Below are 17,846 nucleotides of genomic sequence, written 5' to 3'. Positions count from 1 at the left end.
AGCACTGTTACTGTCATCAGATAGGCCTGGATTTGAGTCCAGGTTCTGCTCCTCACTGTGTGTGTGACCCTATGGAACTTGCTTATCCTCTCAATCAGTAGCATCTATCTGACCTGCCTGGCTCTTTTGAGGCATAGAAGTAACATGTAAAGAGCAAGCACATAGAAAGTGCTCAGTACATGCAATCACCATGATTCTCATTTGATAGAAGGGTGTTTTGGTAGCTAATGTTTAACTACAGTTTTTAGCATGGATTCTGAAATCAGAAAATGGGAGATTTGGCATAGAGCTTTCTCACACCTCTGATTTGTGACTACTAGAAAAAATTTATTCCTGTTTGGGATTTGACTTGGCTGCATCATAAAGGCAAGGGAGTTAATTGTGATAAGCGTAATTTTATATCTGTAACTAGTGCTCAATGCCCTGTGAGAGAAATTGGCTTTGAGTGTGGAATCTCAATGGGGTGACTAAGGTTTTGTTATGTAAGCAAGTAGATTATGCCTTGGCTTGAAGGGTCTCAGTTTTAGGCCTCATGCCTGTTCTGATGGACAGACTCGGGGAAAGAGCAAGACCCTTGGGCTTTAGATGTGAAACCCTAAAGGGTAGAAAGAGAGGCTGCCTCCAGACTGAAAGTCTGGCCAGTAATTCAGGCCACAGGGTGGAGAAGAAGAATCTAAGCTTTGAAATTAGATAGTTCTGAACTCCACCACTCGCTGTGTGACCCTGGGTTAGTTGTTCAACCTAATGGAATGTGGGACTTATGCTGAACTTGTGGGGTTGTTGTGAGGTTGAGAAAACATGAAGTGCTTTGGCAAAGTGTAATAATAATAATAAGAGCTAATTTTTATTGGTCCTGATGCAGGTTGGACACTTTCTAAGCCTTTCACTTATATTGACTCAATAGAAGGCCTTATATAGAGTTAGTTCCCCTGTCTTCTACCTGCTGTCTCTCATTCTCATCTCTAGCCCCTAGCACATAAGAATGGGTTTAGAAGAGCTCCACTTGACTTAATGAAGTGAAAGGAAGAGCAGGCCCTATAACCAAAAGACATGAGAATTTGATGAAAGCTGTGGTCTCCTCCATAGACAGACAGACACACACACATGCACACACACACAGGCACACACACACAGACACACACATACACTTTACATCAATCTCAGGCTGTTCACTGTTTCCTGAAGTCCCTCTATGGTACCCAGAGGAGACCCAATGGACACTAGCTTAAGAATCCTTCCTCTAGGAATATTGCATGGGTTGTTCTTCTGAAGCGTACCTACTTCAATTCTTTGCAGCTTTATTTTCATGTTACAGTGGCTTACAACTCTGTATTTATCCCAGGAGCCCTAAGATTATAAATAGCTTTTAAAGAAAACAACCCCAAAGTATGACTGTTGGGCCAGCTGTGGGTCCTTGACAAGGTTTACATATGTCATGCTTTAAGGTTGAAGGTTTTGAACAAGTGCAATTCAAGAAACCACACATTTCCTCTCAGGCACTGTAGCTGGCCTTTATGATGGGGTTTCCGGTTGCCTTTCCTGCCTGCTTTGCTGTTGTCCACCCTACCCTGTTCTCAAGCCTAATTTTGGAGTCTTCTGCCTCAGTTCCTGAGAAATCCTATTTTGTAATTTCACCATACAACCAAGAAAACTATCATTTGTTCTTGCGTCAAATATTTTTTGAACTCCTGCTCTGTACCAAGCATAGGGGTGAGGGGGATGAAGCGTGTGGGCACTGAGGGACATACAGCAGATAAGGAAAGGCAAACATCATATTGTGCGACCTCTACAGACTTATACATTTTTATATCAGCTTTCAGAGTAACCAGGTTAAGTACATTTTTTCCTTAAAAGGGAAACCTTTAATGAAAATATCTTAGGCTAAGTTAATGGTAAAATTACTTCCATTATCTACAGAACTGTACCAGGCTGCTTAATTGGGTTATAGGACAAATATTCTGAAAATATATGACATCATGTGGATGACTATTTTAAATATATAATTATATTATGGCAATGTAAACATAAAAATCATAGATGCTCATGGACAAGGCTCAGAAGCTGACATAGGCAAATGAATGCATTCACTTACATTTGAGAAGGGATGGTAGAAAAATGTCTCCTTGGATTCTGATATTTTCAATATTGTATTTGTAATAATTATTTTAAAAGACTTTATATGTAAAACAAGTGATATGGTTTGGTTCTGTCCCCACCCAAATCTCATCTTGAATTGTAGCGCCTATAATTCCCACGTGGTCATGGGAGGGAACTGGTGAAATGTTATTGAATCATTGGGGCAGGTCTTTCCCGTGCTGTTCTGTGATAGTGAATAAGTCTCACAACAACTGATGGTTTTATAAAGGGTTTTTAATAAAGTTCCTCTACACAAGTTCTCTCTTGCCTGCCGCCATGTAAGATGTGACTGCTCCTCATCAACCTTCTGCCATTATTGTGAGGTCTCCCCAGTCATGTGGAACTGTGAGTCAATTAGACCTCTTTCCTGTATAAGTTACCCAGTCTCAGGTATGTCTTTATTAGCAGCATGAGAACAGACTGATACAACAAGTGTGTGCTTACGGTGGGGATTTAGGAAGGTGAAAAAAGGAAAAAAGAACTTTTTTTTTCTAGATTCATTCTAACTATGCTTCTAAATCTTATCCATTGCTCACTTCTACTGAACTCCAAGTGATATTTTGGGCTGGGGATTGTGAAGAGCAAGAAATAGAGAGGAGGGATGCTAAAAAACAACAAACAAACTTAGCTCTTAAATTTGGAGCATGTTCTGCATGCTAGAGACCATGCTAGACGTTTCTTCACATTCAGGACATGGAGTGGTAGTGGAGCAGTGTGGCCATAATGTGTTAGGTCCTGGGAGTCATGCTGTGTGAACTTAAATCTCAGTTTTGCCCCTTGCTAGCTCTGTACCCTTGCATAATCTTCTAACCTTTCTAAATGTCAATCCCCTTGTCTGTAGAAATGAGGGAAGGAGGGTGAAGGGGGATAATTGGACTGAACTCTTAGGGTAGTATCTGGCTTAAATAAAATAATCTGCATAAAACAACAGTTATCAATCTTAGCTGCACTTTGGAATCCCCTGGAGAGCTTTAAACCTTTCTGATGCTTCAGCACCCCAAAGTGATGATATCAGACTCTTTGTGGGTGCCCTCCAGGCTTCAGTATTTTTTTCTGAAGTTCCCCAGTGTGCAGCTAAGGTGAGAATGTTAAGCACTGTGCTGTGGCCTGCTCTGCGTGGCTCTGTAAGTGATGTTCATTAATGGTTTTATTCCTGCTGACTGCACTGCAGAAGTTTTCTTTATCTCTCTTTTCTTGCATAAGGAAAGTGAGACTCAGAGAGGTTAATAACTTGTTTAAGTTCACATAACTGGTATGTGATGAGTCTCGAATGGCATCTAGGTCTTTTGGATTCCCCAAGCCTCTCCCTTGGAGAAAGAGAATTGCAGAGAAGACCAGAGAGTCAGAGAGAAAGGAGGGACCCTGCAACTTCCTCTATCTGCTCAGAAGTCAAGAGGCAGAACTACCACCAGGGACAGACCACATGTCAGTGCCCTGTGTTTCTGTGGTCATACACTGTCTTGTGGTGGTCTGCCCAAATATTTTGACATCTGTTTGCTATTTGCAGGTAGTTTAACAAAATCTCTGTTTTTGTTTGATTCTTATTCCTGATTTTCAGGCTTCCCCAACCTTTTGTCTAGCAAGAATTTCCATTTTGATCTTTGGCTGCTGAAATGAGATTTACACATGGACTTCTGTCCATGATGTGGAGTGGTAGCGTAGCAGTGTGGACTTCTGTCCATGTGTAAATCAGGATCAGGATCTCTGTACATGTAGGAATTTGAGAAAATACACTTTCAAAAGATCAGCATGAAGTTTTTGAAAACATCTTTGGGTGATGACCTGAGAGTAAAGAAGTGGTGGAATAATCCATTTGTAACCTGATCATAAGTTGTGAGGGTTCATTCATTGCTGAGCTTTTCTAGCAGCTTGCATAAGCTTCCAAGGGAAGGTGTTGGCAGGTGTGGCTGGTTTGGTTGCCTGAGAAAAGCAGACTCTGAGATGGAGATGAGGATAGGATATGTAGCATACTTATTAGGAAGTGCTTTTGAGATTAACACCTGTGAAAAAAAAGGAACAGAAACAGAATTGAGTTGAGAAATTGGGTTGTGATAGTTCCAGTGAAAGACCTTAACCAACCTGACTAGAAACTCAGAAGCTGACAAGGCCCCTCAAAGTTGTGCTGAGTTGAAGGTAAGGGTACTAGGCTTTCGTATCCCTGAATGGGCCAGAGACTGGGGACATGTTGCCCTGGGGAAGAGCATAGAGCCTTGGTGCTGCAGCTCTCTCAGCCAAGGCAATACATGGAGGGGACTGATGGCTGAAGACTGTGCCACAGCATGGGGAATAAGCCTTTTAGTCCTGAATGGGATCTGAGTGGCACATTACAGTGTCCGATACTGATGGCAGTGCTGGTGAGCATCTCAGCTGAGACTCAGAGGCTGTGGGCCCTTAAGGCCCACTATACCTACCTCAGGTTTAAAGGACCCTCCCTGAATACCTTTTTGGTGAGCCAGGGAAGTGAAGCCACTGCCTAGGCCACAGCATTCCAATACTAATTTGTGTTTTACTGATACTGTTTGTGTTAGGTGGTTCTTATGTTGCTATAAAGAAATAACTTTCACAGTGACAGACAACATTAAACAATTTTAAAAAAAGAAAAAATGCCTGAGTCTGAGTAATTTATAAATAACAGAGGTTTAATTGGCTCATAGTTCTGCAGGCTATACAGGAAGCATGGTGCCGACATCTGCTTGGCTTCTGGGGAGGCCTCAGGGAGCTTTTACTCATGGAGGAAGGTGAAGTGGGAGCAGGTACATCACACGGTAAGAGTGGGAGCAAGAGAGAGGGGGGAGGGTGTCACACATGTTTAAACAACCAGACTTCATGAGAAATTATTCACTATCTTGAGGACAACACCAAGCAGATGGTGCTAAACCATTCATGAGGGATCCGCCCCCATGATCCATTCACCTCCCACCAGGCCCCACCTCCAACATCGAGGATTACATTCCAACATGAGGTTTGGTGCACACAGATATCCAAACAATATCACTATTTTGATTTACCTTTTCTCAGCATAGTCTTGAATTTTTATTTCATCTCTCTGATCACTCAGCAAGCTTCTTCAGATTCTTCCCAGAAATTCCTCACCCTCATTCCAAACCTTCATTACCCAGTCCCTTGGATTCCTTCAAATGCCCCAGGCATTTGCTGTATAACATTGTGTGTTTGTTCGCATGTTGGGTGTGAGTCTCTCAAGGGCAGGGGTGATTCCTTATTCAACTTTGTGCCCCTCTGTCCCAGCACACACTGCTAGACACACAACAGATTCTCAATAAATGTTTACTGAATGAATGAACAACAATAATACCTTCTACTATTTTTCCATGTGCTGAAAGACTATTTTTGAGTCTTAAACAATTTGGTATCTTATCTAAGAAGCAAAGGTATTCTTCTGTTCAACCACCAAGCAGAGAGCCCAGGTTAAATAAACACAAATTGTATGCAAATACAAGTTGGGACTCAAAATTATTTTATATACCTGGATGTGGCTCTGGAGGAAGACATAAAGTAAACAATTGAAATTGACTTTTGAAATTGATTGTTTTTCTCTATGACATCAGCTGGTGCAAATTTTTATGAAAGATAAATTATTTAAAAAACACACTTTTTAAAAAAACAAGAAAGCTTTGAGAATAAACATTTGGAAGAGTTGGACACGTCCAACTTTAAGAATGATTATCATTACTGTTAATAAAACTGGAGAGAGAGGAGGAGAAAATTACCTGGTACAAATATTTCTATGATAAGCTTGAATTTAAATATAGATTAAATTGTCTTCCTACTAGACAGAAATCTGAGCTGGATGAAGGATAATTTATAAGTATGACACTTTTAAACAATGGATCAAGAGTAGACAACAAACTTCATCTAAGGCTGTAAACATGGTAAGCAAATGCTGGGGAGGACTTTGATTTAGATTCTACAGAGTGATTTAAACTAACAAGAGAGTTGTTGATCTGGGCAGTGAGACAGATCTGTGATCTCTGCATGTTTATCAACATCATCTGTACTTTTTTTGTACTTGGTAAAAAACATTATTGTGGACAATAACCAACATCAGTCCAATTTTGTAATTTTGCTTATCTTTGGGAATTTTAAATTACAAATTTATGGACAACTTATTAATTTATTCCTTTATCTCAGTATTTACTTCTCAAACTTCACTTTTCATAGCTGTAAAAGCTCATGAGTTTGATTGTAATTGGGAAGAGTTCTTGTTAGGGAAAAGTGAAAATTAACTCGTGGGTTAACACAGCAGTAAGAAGAAGAGAAGATGTTAAGAATAATACACTTGTTCTTCAGGAAACACTGATCTTTGGCTTTAGGGACTGATCAAGTGAGGTTTTCTGCCCTAGGACACACCCAGTCAGGAAGCAGTGACTGTGTGGTCTGTTCCAATCATGCCTGCAGATCTGGCCGGGTTAGAATCCGTTAGTTGAACGACCTTAGCCATCTGGCAGAGACCAGCTGGTTTCTCACAAAATCCATTTCCTGCTCTTGAGCAGCCCCATAAGCTACATTTTTCAGCCTCCCTTGCAGTAATGTATCACCATATAGCTGAGTTCTTTTCTCCCGCATGCTGCTGTTCCTCCTCTTTCCCCATCTGCCAGCTGGATGTGGAGGACTCTGAGTTCTTATAAAATGATGGAGAAATAAATTAAAGGATCCTGGACCCCAGAGTGACCGTGTGGAATGTTTACTGGTGACCAGGAATATACATTTTGAACATAGGCGAGCAAACATATCCTATTGTGTTATGCTGATGAGAATTTAGAATTCGTTACAGCAGTGGGCATTAACCTAATGAATATAAGCATGTCAGCTTACATTTTGTAAGACCATCTCTACTGCAAGAGAGGCTGGGGAATGTTGTCCAGATTACCATCTTGAATAAAATTGGACAGATTACCATCTTGAATAAAATTGGAATTGTGTTGTTAAGGAAGAAAGGGGGAATGGGATATTTGGTGGTCAACCTGCAGTCTCTGCTATAACATGCAATAGTTCAGATTTTGCAGAGTGATCAAGGAAAATGAGAACTGAGAAAAGATCATTGAATTTGGCAACAAGGAGTCACTCACTGATGACCTTTACGAGCGCAGAGTAGGGTAATTATCAGATCACAGAAGATGGAGTGCATGGGTTACGTGTCACTGGAGGCAGCAATGTAACTTTGGTGTAAAAGAAATTAAAAGCTTGAGAAGCAGAAGGATAAAATGAATGTTTTAAACATGGGTCAAAAACTTCATATTTTGAGGGCTGACAAGGAAAAAACAGTATCGCTCCCATGGGACATCCAACATTGGAGCTCTTGGTTCTTGGACCTTTGAATTCCAGACCTTTCTCCAATTCCCCCTCACCCCCGCCCACCCGTTATCCCTGGTACTCAGGCCTTGGAACTTGGATTGAAATACAACAGTGGCTTTCCTTGTCCTCCAGTGTGTCCGCATATTGGACTTCTCAGACTCCATGATTACCAAGGCAGAGACTCTTCAGATGTCTCCCAGTCATGCCGAAGTTTTTATCAGAATATTGCGAGGAAACACCAATGGGCCACCCGGGATGACCTTCAATGACCTGAAGACATTTACTGAAGGAAATGTGTTAAGTTTTCATAACATCTTCTATTGAGCACAAGTGAAGAGCTTTTTACTTGGTTGAAACCAGTTGAGAAAGAAATTCTATCAAATATCAAGTATGTGCACAAACTTTTAAAAAGACAACTTTATTGACCTATATTGAACTTCATAAGTTTTGGCTATTAACAAGAAAGCTACTGTGAGCATTTTTGTACAAGTCTTTACAGAAATATACAGACATGTGCTTTCATTTCTTTTGGCTAAGCTAGGAGTGAAATGGTTGGATCGCATGTTAGGTGTATGTTTAACTCTCAAAAGAACTGCCACACTGTTTTTAAAAGAAGTAGCTGTACCATGTGCATCAACTTTTGTTTGAGAAACTAAACAATGAATGTGTCATTTAGTTTTTCCTGGGCAAGTCTTGTGATTTGGTGAGAGACTTGGCTATATATAATTCACTGCTTTTTGATTATGGGGATATAGTTGTAATCTCTGAGCTTCAGTTTTCTAATCTGTGAAATGAAAGACCTACTGATGTGCTTTCTGAGCCAGACACTTTTTTAGATACTTGTGCACTTTATGTCCTTCATGTTCTAGAAGCAAAAATGCAGTATATTGTGAAAGTACTTTGCTTTTCAAAGAGACTTGTTTTAGATGAGAAAAAAAAAAAGAAAAGAAAAACCAGTAGAAAAGGAGAGCATAAAGAGAAAGAGGAAATGATTGAGGGAGGAAGGCTCAAAGATATTAGGATGGGACATGATGTTAAAGAGATAAGGCCGGGCGCAGTGGCTCATGCCTGTAATGCCAGCACTTTGGGAGGCTGAGGCGGGCAGGTCACCTGAGGTCAGAAGTTCAAGACCAGCCTGGCCAAAATGGTGAAACCCCGTCTCTAATAAAAATACCAAAAATTAGCTGGGCATAGTGGCGGGTGCCTGTAATCCCAGCTACTCAGGAGGCTGAGACAGGAGAATTGGTTGAATCTGGGAGGTGGAGGTTACAGTGAGCCGAGATTGCACCATTGCACTCCAGCCTGGGCAACAAGAGTGAAACTCCATCTCAAAAAAAAAAAAAAAAAGAAAAAGAAAGGAAAAAAAAAGATAAGCCATAGAAAGATCATCTCCATATCTCCATGACAGGAGTTATGAATGTGAAAATGCTATATATAGAGACAGATGTTTTGAGGTGAATAGTGAGATACAAAAGTGAAGTATATGGTGTACATATTTGGCTGATCCCAAATAGCCTCATTTGTTAATCCACCAGATATCATTGGAGATAGAGTGAACATGGAAAATGTGGTCCCTACCTTCGTGAAAAGAGGAGAGATGGTCACCGAACAGAAATGGCAAATAAGAAGAGATGAGTTTGCCTTAAAAGTAAGGAATCTCAGGGGTATGAAGAATTAGGAGAAGAATGGAGCAGCCAATGTGGGGAAGGCCCTTAGGCATTGTTAGGAGGTGACAGAGTGGTGGTGATGGTTGTGGTGGTGGCAGTTGGCCAAGAACAGCTGACAGCACAACTGCAGTGAGTATGAGGGTCCCTTAGCACAGTTCCTTTAATTTCTCATGACCTCAAGGCAGGAATGGAAAAATAAAACTTGGGACAGACCAGGGGTTATGCTGCTCCTCATGCTACATGTAGTAGATTTTGGAATAATGATCCATGGTAGTGAAAATTCTACAGTCTATAGTGGACTATTTAAAAGCCATTAGTTTTATTATTTTTATGAATGTTAAGGAGAAAAAAAAACACCACTAACAGGAATAAATAACACTTTAGTATTTAGTTTATGTTAGTTTTTATTATATCTGAGTTAATTTGAACACAAATTAAGTGTACATTAAATAATTCTTCTTGAGCTGGGTTTGGAAAAAGTCGACGATTTTCAATTGAATTCTTATTAATTACTATGGTAGAGACTAACTCCTTGTCAGACCAGTTTCTTCCTTTTCCTGGGCACATAGCTTGATGACATTTCCTGGCCTCTCTTAAAGTTGGGTGTGGCCATGGACTGAGTCCTGGCCCATGCAGGTGGGTGAAACTGATGTGCACTGCTTAGATACTCAGCCTGTGAAAAGCAGCCTTATGTAAGCCTCCAGTTACTCTCTTCTTTCTCCTGCTGGCTGAATGCAGAGGAGGCCTCAGAGGTACAGGGATTAAAGAAGGCAGCATTCCTGATTTCCACATGGAAGGCTGCCCACTGGAAACCCAGATGAACTCTGTGAGTACAAAGTAAAATTCTATTGGGCTAAGCTTCTGAGATAAATGGTTTGTTTGTTTTAGCAGCTAGCTAGCATTTCTTCCCCTGACTAATCAAGTTAGTAATCAGACGGAAAGTCAGATTACTTAATACTCATGCAGTTATCTAGTCTGAAATATAGCAAGCCCTTTCACAAAAATTAAGTACATATCCATTTACTTCTCAATACCTTTCCAACAATTAGAAACTGTTGAATAATGTATATGTGGGTTGCAAGTCATCAATACTGAAGATTAATGGGAAAGTAGTGAAGAGAAAAGGGAGGTGAAGTATATGAGAGCCTGGGAAGAGCCTTTGGGATGCAGCCAGGGGAAAGTAAGAGAACCTGAAGCAAAGTCTTCCTGGGTCTTACACCTGTATTTCTGACACCATAGCAGGGAAATAGACAGCAGAGCTGCCTGAGCAGCAGTGTACTGATGTCTGCTGGAAAGAAATTTGCCAGTGAATGCAAGTTTTTTAAATCCTAGGAGTGAGGACAGGGGTTTGAGAAATACCCCAGGGTGCCAACCTGGAGTTCTTCTTCTTCTTCTTCTTCTTCTTCTTTTTTTTTTTTTTTTTGAGGCAGAGTTTCGCTCTTGCTGCCCAGGTTGGAGTGCAATGGCGCAGTCTCGGCTCACTGCAACCTCTGCCTCCCAGGTTCAAGCAATTCTGCCTCAGCGTCCTGAGTAGCTGGGATTATAAGCATTTGTCACCATGCCAGGCTAATTTTTGTATTTTTAGTAGAGACGGGATTTCACCATGTTGGCTGGGCTGGCCTCGAACTCCTGACCTCATGTGATCTGCCTGCCTCGGCCTCCCAAAGTGGTGGGATTACAGGTGCGAGCCACCGTGCCCAGCCTGGAGTTCTATACCTAGTGAAAATATTCTTCCAGTAAGAGAAAACACAAGGACATTTTCCAGCAAATAAAAGCTAAAATAATTCACACTGAAAGGAATACTAACTTTTAGCAAATAAAAGCTAAAAGATTCACACTGAAAGGAATACTAACAGGAATTCCTCAGGCACAATGAAAACGATCTCAGACAGAAAAACAGAGATGCAGGAAAGAAAGAATAAACATGTGGAGAAATCCAAATGAATGTACACTCTACACAATGATAGTAATCATGTCTTGTGTAGCTTAAAAATATGTTAAACTAAAATGCATAACAACAGTAACACAAAAGGCATTAGGTGGGGATAGGTAGCGAATGGAGTTAAGATGTTTTGAGGTTTTAGCATTGTCTAGGAGGTGATTAAAATATTAATATATACCATGTAGTAATAAAGAATGTGTGTCATAATCTGTAGAGTAACTGCTAAGTAAGAGTAAAAGAATACATAATAATAAAGTAGAATGCAATAGCATATGTAGCAAATTCAAAAGAAGGAAAAAAGGAAAAACACAAAACAAGTGGGATCAATAAAAATAGTAAGATGAGGCCGGGCGCGGTGGCTCAAGCCTGTAATCCCAGCACTTTGGGAGGCCGAGACGGGCGGATCACGAGGTCAGGAGATCGAGACCATCCTGGCTAACCCAGTGAAACCCCATCTCTACTAAAAAATACAAAAAAACTAGCCGGGCGAGGTGGCGGGTGCCTGTAGTCCCAGCTACTCCGGAGGCTGAGGCAGGAGAATGGCATGAACCTGAAAGGCGGAGCTTGCAGTGAGCTGAGATCCGGCCACTGCACTCCAGTTTGGGCGACAGAGCGAGACTCCGTCTCAAAAAAAAAAAAAAAAACATAGTAAGATGGTAGATATATATACAAACATATCATGAATACCATTAAATGTAAATGAATTAAAGTTATTACAGATTTTTGATTTGAAAAAAATTAAGCTGCTTCTCACTGGATAGAAGCACATACCAACCACGTAGTAGGTACAGCGAAACTAAGAGCATTAGGAATCTGTTTATGTTCATTTACAATGAGATTAAAAGCAAAGTATTCTTTGCAAACCACAAGTAAGTCAAGCTCACTCCTGCTCTTTTGTCTTTCCAAATGACTTTTCCCAAGGTTTGAAACATCAATCAGCAGTGAGGAGATGGAGGAATGGGAGGAAACAAAACCAAAAAAAAGGAAAAGAATTACAACTCTTTAAAAAATTGAATTCTAGAGCCTTTGAGAAAGGCTTGTACTTAAACATTTGCATAGGAGATAGGTAATTAATATTTCAAGATACTGAGAAAAGAAAGTTATAAGTTAGCATATCAATTCAATTTTTTTCTCCAGGAAAAATGCTGATGAAAAAATCCTGTAAAGTGAACTGCAAACATCTAAAAACAGAACTGGAGCTGGTAGCATGTCACAAAGGTATATGAAAAAATATATATATTTTGGCCAGCCGTGGTGGCTCACACCTGTAATCCCAGCACTTTGGGAGGCGGAAGTGGCAGATCACGAGGTCAGGAGATCGAGACCATCCTGGCTAACACAGTGAAACCCCGTCTCTACTAAAAATACAAAAAATTAGCCGGGCGTCGGGAGGCGGAGCTTGCAGTGAGCTGAGATCCAGCCACTGCACTCCAGCCTGGGCCACAGAGCAAGACTCCGTCTCATAAAAAAAAAAAAAAAAAAATTAGCCAGGTGTGCTGGTGGGCTCCTGTAGTCCCAGCTACTCGGGAGGCTAAGATGGGAGAATGGCATGAACCCGGGAGGTGGAGCTTGCATACTGCACTCCAGCCTGGGCAACAGAGTGAGACTCTGTCTCAAAAAAAAAAAAAAAAAAATGTGTAATATATATATATTTCTTCTAAAGAATGCAAACTACTCTAAAACTAGGAAGGCTTTTGAGTGTAGGCTCTGAGACTCATGGCTAGAGACCATTTAGGGGCAATCTTCCCTGCAAGTTTCTCAAACTTGAACCCCCATATCCCCAAAGATGAACAAATTCCATAAGAAGTTTTAATATTATTCATTTAAATAATTTTAAACATGCACATAAATCTCTTCTGGCTCATGTAATCAGTGTGACCTATTACTGTTCCCATGGGCTGCTCTTCACAATCACATTGGTGCCAAGGTCTTATGTCATGGCACAGTGTAAGAAGAAATGTTTCACCCTTGTTCCAACAAAGAAAAGCTGTGGGAGAATTGTTTTACCGCATGGCATATTGTAGTGATGTAGGCCCACAGAATCCAATAAAACCATCAAGGCAATAGTTAACTCCATCCTCATATTCTAAGTAGATGTATTTTCCAGATCTTATGCTTGTGTGTACTAACTTCTATGGTAAACTTAAATTTACCATGTCTATCAGTGGTAAATGTAATAATGAAAGCTCAGTGAAGACTTCTTTGTTAAATGTGTACTTTGGGGTCCACAGTGAAAAAGATGGAGCCATTAAAATAATGGATCTGTGGTTTAAAATGAGTTCATTGTAAAATGGAAACAACAAAAGCAATAATGACAATGATAGTTCATCATTTTCAAAACCAAGTTGTAGCTGGGCTCCCTTCTCTATGGTCCAAACGAGAGCTTGAAGACCACAGCAGGAGAGCCTTGAATAAGGAACCATGATGTTTATGGTTGGGATTGCTTGGCTTAAGGAATCCTTAACCCTTGAGGGATGAGTAATATCAGCTCTGGGAAACATCACCAGGCTCTTTGGGTTCTTAGGAAATGAAGAAGCATGAGACCTTGCTAACATGGGAGAGCAAGAGAAAACCAGGGAACAGAGAATGAGTTCCTCCTGGAAGCTGCTTGCTATAAAACAGCACAGATTGCTAGGGAATATACATAAACTGAGTCTCTATGAGCAGCACCAAGAGAAATAACAAACCCAAAGAGCCAAGCATCAGTGGAGAGGAAAAACAACTAAAACAGGCTCTAACACACCAGAGCCACAGAATGGGACTGGTTGTAATTTGAGCTAACAAAAGTCAGTAATAAAAGCACTTAAGGCAATTCAAGTGTAACTCAAAAAGATTTTCTGAAATTAAAAACATGAGTTTCAAACACAACTTAGTAAATGAATTGAAGGAGAAGCTGATTGCTTTGAGACTGACATGCTTTCTTTGCCTATGTCTGGTTGTTTTTTCAAAGGATGAGTTCCCTTTGGATGTTATGGTTGGAATTGTTCATAGTTTCTTCCTGAACCCCATTATAACCTGAGGAATTTTGTTTTGGACCCTTTATTTAACAGTTATCTGTGTTAATCCATTCAGACTCTGAGCTGGCTAGAGGCTGGCTTGTAATCTCTACGAAGCTATCATGGTCTAAGGGAGTGAGTGGGGGCTGAAATCACACCAATAACTCTGCTCCCTAAGCCATGATCCCCATGGTGAGCTGCATCTTCCCATAGAAAAGGGTGTGCTTTCACCTCACATAAGGTTGTATATATGGACTAGCAGATGCCTGTTTTTCACCTCTTCCCCTTACTGTTGTTTTCAGGGAAAATGGAAATGGAAATGGGTAGATATCTTACGGTAATCTCAAGCATTGCTTATGGCTTCCCAAAACTTACAGTTTTGAAACTGAGAAGCTTATAAGGCAAAGTAATTGAAAAGAGCAGCATTAGTCCATGAAAAAGACATGGGAGTGGCATCATGATGAATGAAGTCTAGTTTAATAATTTTGTAAAAAAAAAAATCACTGTCCCAAGATGTTTAGATATCTAAATAATTCGGAACAGGGCTGAATGGCAAAGAGTGATTCAGGCAAATTTTCTCCAAAGTTCCACATATATGTTCAGTAAGGTTCTTGGTTTCAAGATGATGAAAACAAAGAGAGTAGAAGATTTAGCAAATCATTAGAACCCCTGCTAAAACTAAAAATAAGACTAAGACTAAGTCATCAAATGTGGTCCTTTAAGCTGGACCCACAATAGACATAAACCTGTTTAAAATACTTTTTAAATTATTTAAATCACGTTTTTAAATAGGTACTTAGGCCTCAAATAATAGCAAAAAAATTCAAAATAAGTCCTGCAGTAAGTTTTGACTAAAAGGGGCACAACTTGATTTAACCCCAAACAACTTTGCAATTACATAATATTTACCATGAATTAGTACATTAGGTTAAATGATATGAAAGAAAAAGAGAAAGGTGCTGATGCCTACATTGCATTTTTCAACTGTTTATTTTCAGGAGACATTTGTAGGTAGCTTACAGCACATGTACTTGCACATTTGTTAAAGTTTATATCCTTTTAGAGTAATTAGGAATTTTTAATTAGATATACTTAAATATCACATATACTTTAAATATTCAATATGAACACTTAATTATGCTTTTTTTTTTTTTTGACAGAGTCTCACTCTTACTCAGGCTGGAGTGCAATGGCGAGATCTCAGCTCTCTGCAACCTCCACTTCCCAGGTTCAAGCAATTCTTGTGCCTTAGCCTCCTGAGTAGGTGGGACTACAGGTGTGCAGCACCATGCCCTGCTAATTTTTTTGTATTTTTAGTAGAGACAGGGTTTCACCATATTGTCTGGGCTGGGTCTCAAACTCCTGATCTCAAGTGATCTACCTGCCTTGGCCTCCCAAAATGCTGGGATTATAGGCATGAGCCACCATGCCTGGGTCTTAATTATGCATTTTTAATTAGACATACTGAAATATGAAATATAGATTTTCATATAAATGAGAAAGGGCATCTAACTGTGAAAACTCTCTCTCTCATAATGTTTTGTTCTTCCTTAACGGATGTGCTATATCTTGTTGACATTTCTTGTTCTCTGCCCTGCTCCATCTCACCTGGATGTTCATTCCCCTTGTCTGTGGTGCAGGTGGCTGGTTCTGGAAAGCAGCACACACAAGATGAGTGTGTTGCTTGGTGTGCTCTCCAGGGACTGGCATCACAGCTGGATAAAGAGAGGTGTGAGCCTGCTCCATTGGTTATACCAGGCCAGACCCAACACAACTTTTGTTGACTTTCCACAGGTTGTTGTGAATGAGTACTACAATCCTTAAATCTCCACCTCCAGCTGAACCTGCTACTTTCAGCACTGGGCTTCCTTCTTTACAGGAGATTTTGGTCATCCAAAGTAGACTTCTTCAGCCTGTGCCTCGTGACCTCACAATACATCTTCACAGGCCCTCCCTTCCCTTCCCCTTGTCTTCCTTCCTCTCTGTGGTGCTCTGAGCCTTTCTCACATCTTTGATAATTTTACCTCCCACCTCAAAAAGGACTTTGTCACTTCAGCTATCTTTCTTCTCTAACAATTTCCACTAATTTATCCTCTACATATAAATGAGCCCAAGTATCATTAATCTGAAAAAGAATCTTAAGTTTATCCCTGTTTTCTCACTACTGTCCTCTCTCTTTTTGATAAGGTGGTTTTCTGGTCACCACACCCCATTCTCCCACCCTCTCCCTGTTTAATCCTCTGCGGTTGGGATTCTTCACCACTGCTTTGCTGAAAGTGCTCTCCAGAAGGTCTCCAGTAGCCAACCACTCATCCCTCAAAGGTTTTTCTATGTCCTGGGCCATGGATTCTTGGAGAGATTTATGAATAAAAACAACCTCTGCCTTCTTGAAACTCTTTCCTCTCTTCATATCGGTGACTACTCAGTGCTTACCTGGATCTGAGCCCCATGTTCACTCAGTCCCTCTGCCTTCTCTGGCCACACAGCACAGTGTACAGCTCTGAAATCACTTACTGTGTCCAAATCCTGGTTCAGCCCCTTCCTATCTGGGCCATGTTAGACAAGTCACTTTTTCCTGCTGTACCTTGGTTTCCTCACCTGTTAAATGGAAATGGAATGGTAACTGCCCTTTGGGTTTTGTGAGGATTTGATGGCATGATGAATGAATACAAAGCACTTTGTAGGCTGCCAGGCTTGTAATAAGAGCTCAGAGTTAGCTACCAGTATTTTCTCCCTCTTCTTGTCTCTGATATATTGTCTTCCACCAAGTATACCTACACATCACTTCCTAGACTTTGTCTGTGTTTTCCTGCCTTGCTGCTCTTGCTCACACCATTGCCCCCCATCACTCTTCCATCCTTCCATCCTCACCTACGTCACCTATCATAATCCCTCTACATCTTTTTGTTGTTGTTGTTGTTTTTGAGACAGGGTCTTGCTCTGTTACCCTGGCTGGAGTTCAGTGGTGTGATCACAGCTCACTGTGGCCTTGAAATACTGGACTCAAGCAGTCCTCCCACCTCAGTCTCCCAAGTAGCTGGGACCACAGGCACGTGCCACTATGTCCAGCTAATTTTTAAAATTCCTTTTTGTAGAGATGGGATCTCACTAATGTTGCCTAGGGTGGTCTCAAACACCTGGGCTCAAATAGTCCTCCTGCCTTCGCCTCCCAATGTGCTGGAATTGCTGGCATGAGTCACTGCACTCGGCCTCTCCACTTAAGACCACACTTAAATGCCACATTTTCCCTCAAGCCCTCTCAGTTCACTCAAGCCAAAGGTGATTTCTTTCCTAGTAAAGTCTCATAGTCTTTTCCTCATTCTTTTGGCATATTCTGCATTATATTATAATTGTTTAATCTGATGATTTATCTTTCTTACAAGATTTAAGTTCCTTGATGGAAAAAAGAACAACTAGTAGGTGTTTAATAGTAGGTGGCCATTAATGCAGGAATATAGTGAAGGAGCTTTAGGACCACGTGTGCTAATCCAGGGAGGAAAGCATTCGATGAGATTCAGTGGAAATGTCTTTACAAAGTATATAGATGATCCCAAGAGAGTACTGAATAAAGTTGACTTAGAGAATTGTGAAACAAGATTGTACATGGGAAAAGCAAAAGAATGAGCACATGGATTTTTAATATGTTTTTAATGATTATAAAACACTGGGGATAATATATAGGAAACCGAAGGTTACAATCTCAGAAAAACTATTTGGCTTTAACATACACGTAATGGAACGGGAAGCCCAGGGGATTTAGGAATTAACCAAGTACAAAAGATAAGTTTATAT

Source organism: Colobus angolensis, unplaced genomic scaffold, assembly GCF_000951035.1.
Source record: "Colobus angolensis palliatus isolate OR3802 unplaced genomic scaffold, Cang.pa_1.0 Scaffold57, whole genome shotgun sequence".
Classification (NCBI taxonomy): domain Eukaryota; kingdom Metazoa; phylum Chordata; class Mammalia; order Primates; family Cercopithecidae; genus Colobus; species Colobus angolensis.
The sequence above is the reverse complement of the archived record's forward strand: the minus strand, read 5'-3'. Positions refer to the sequence as shown.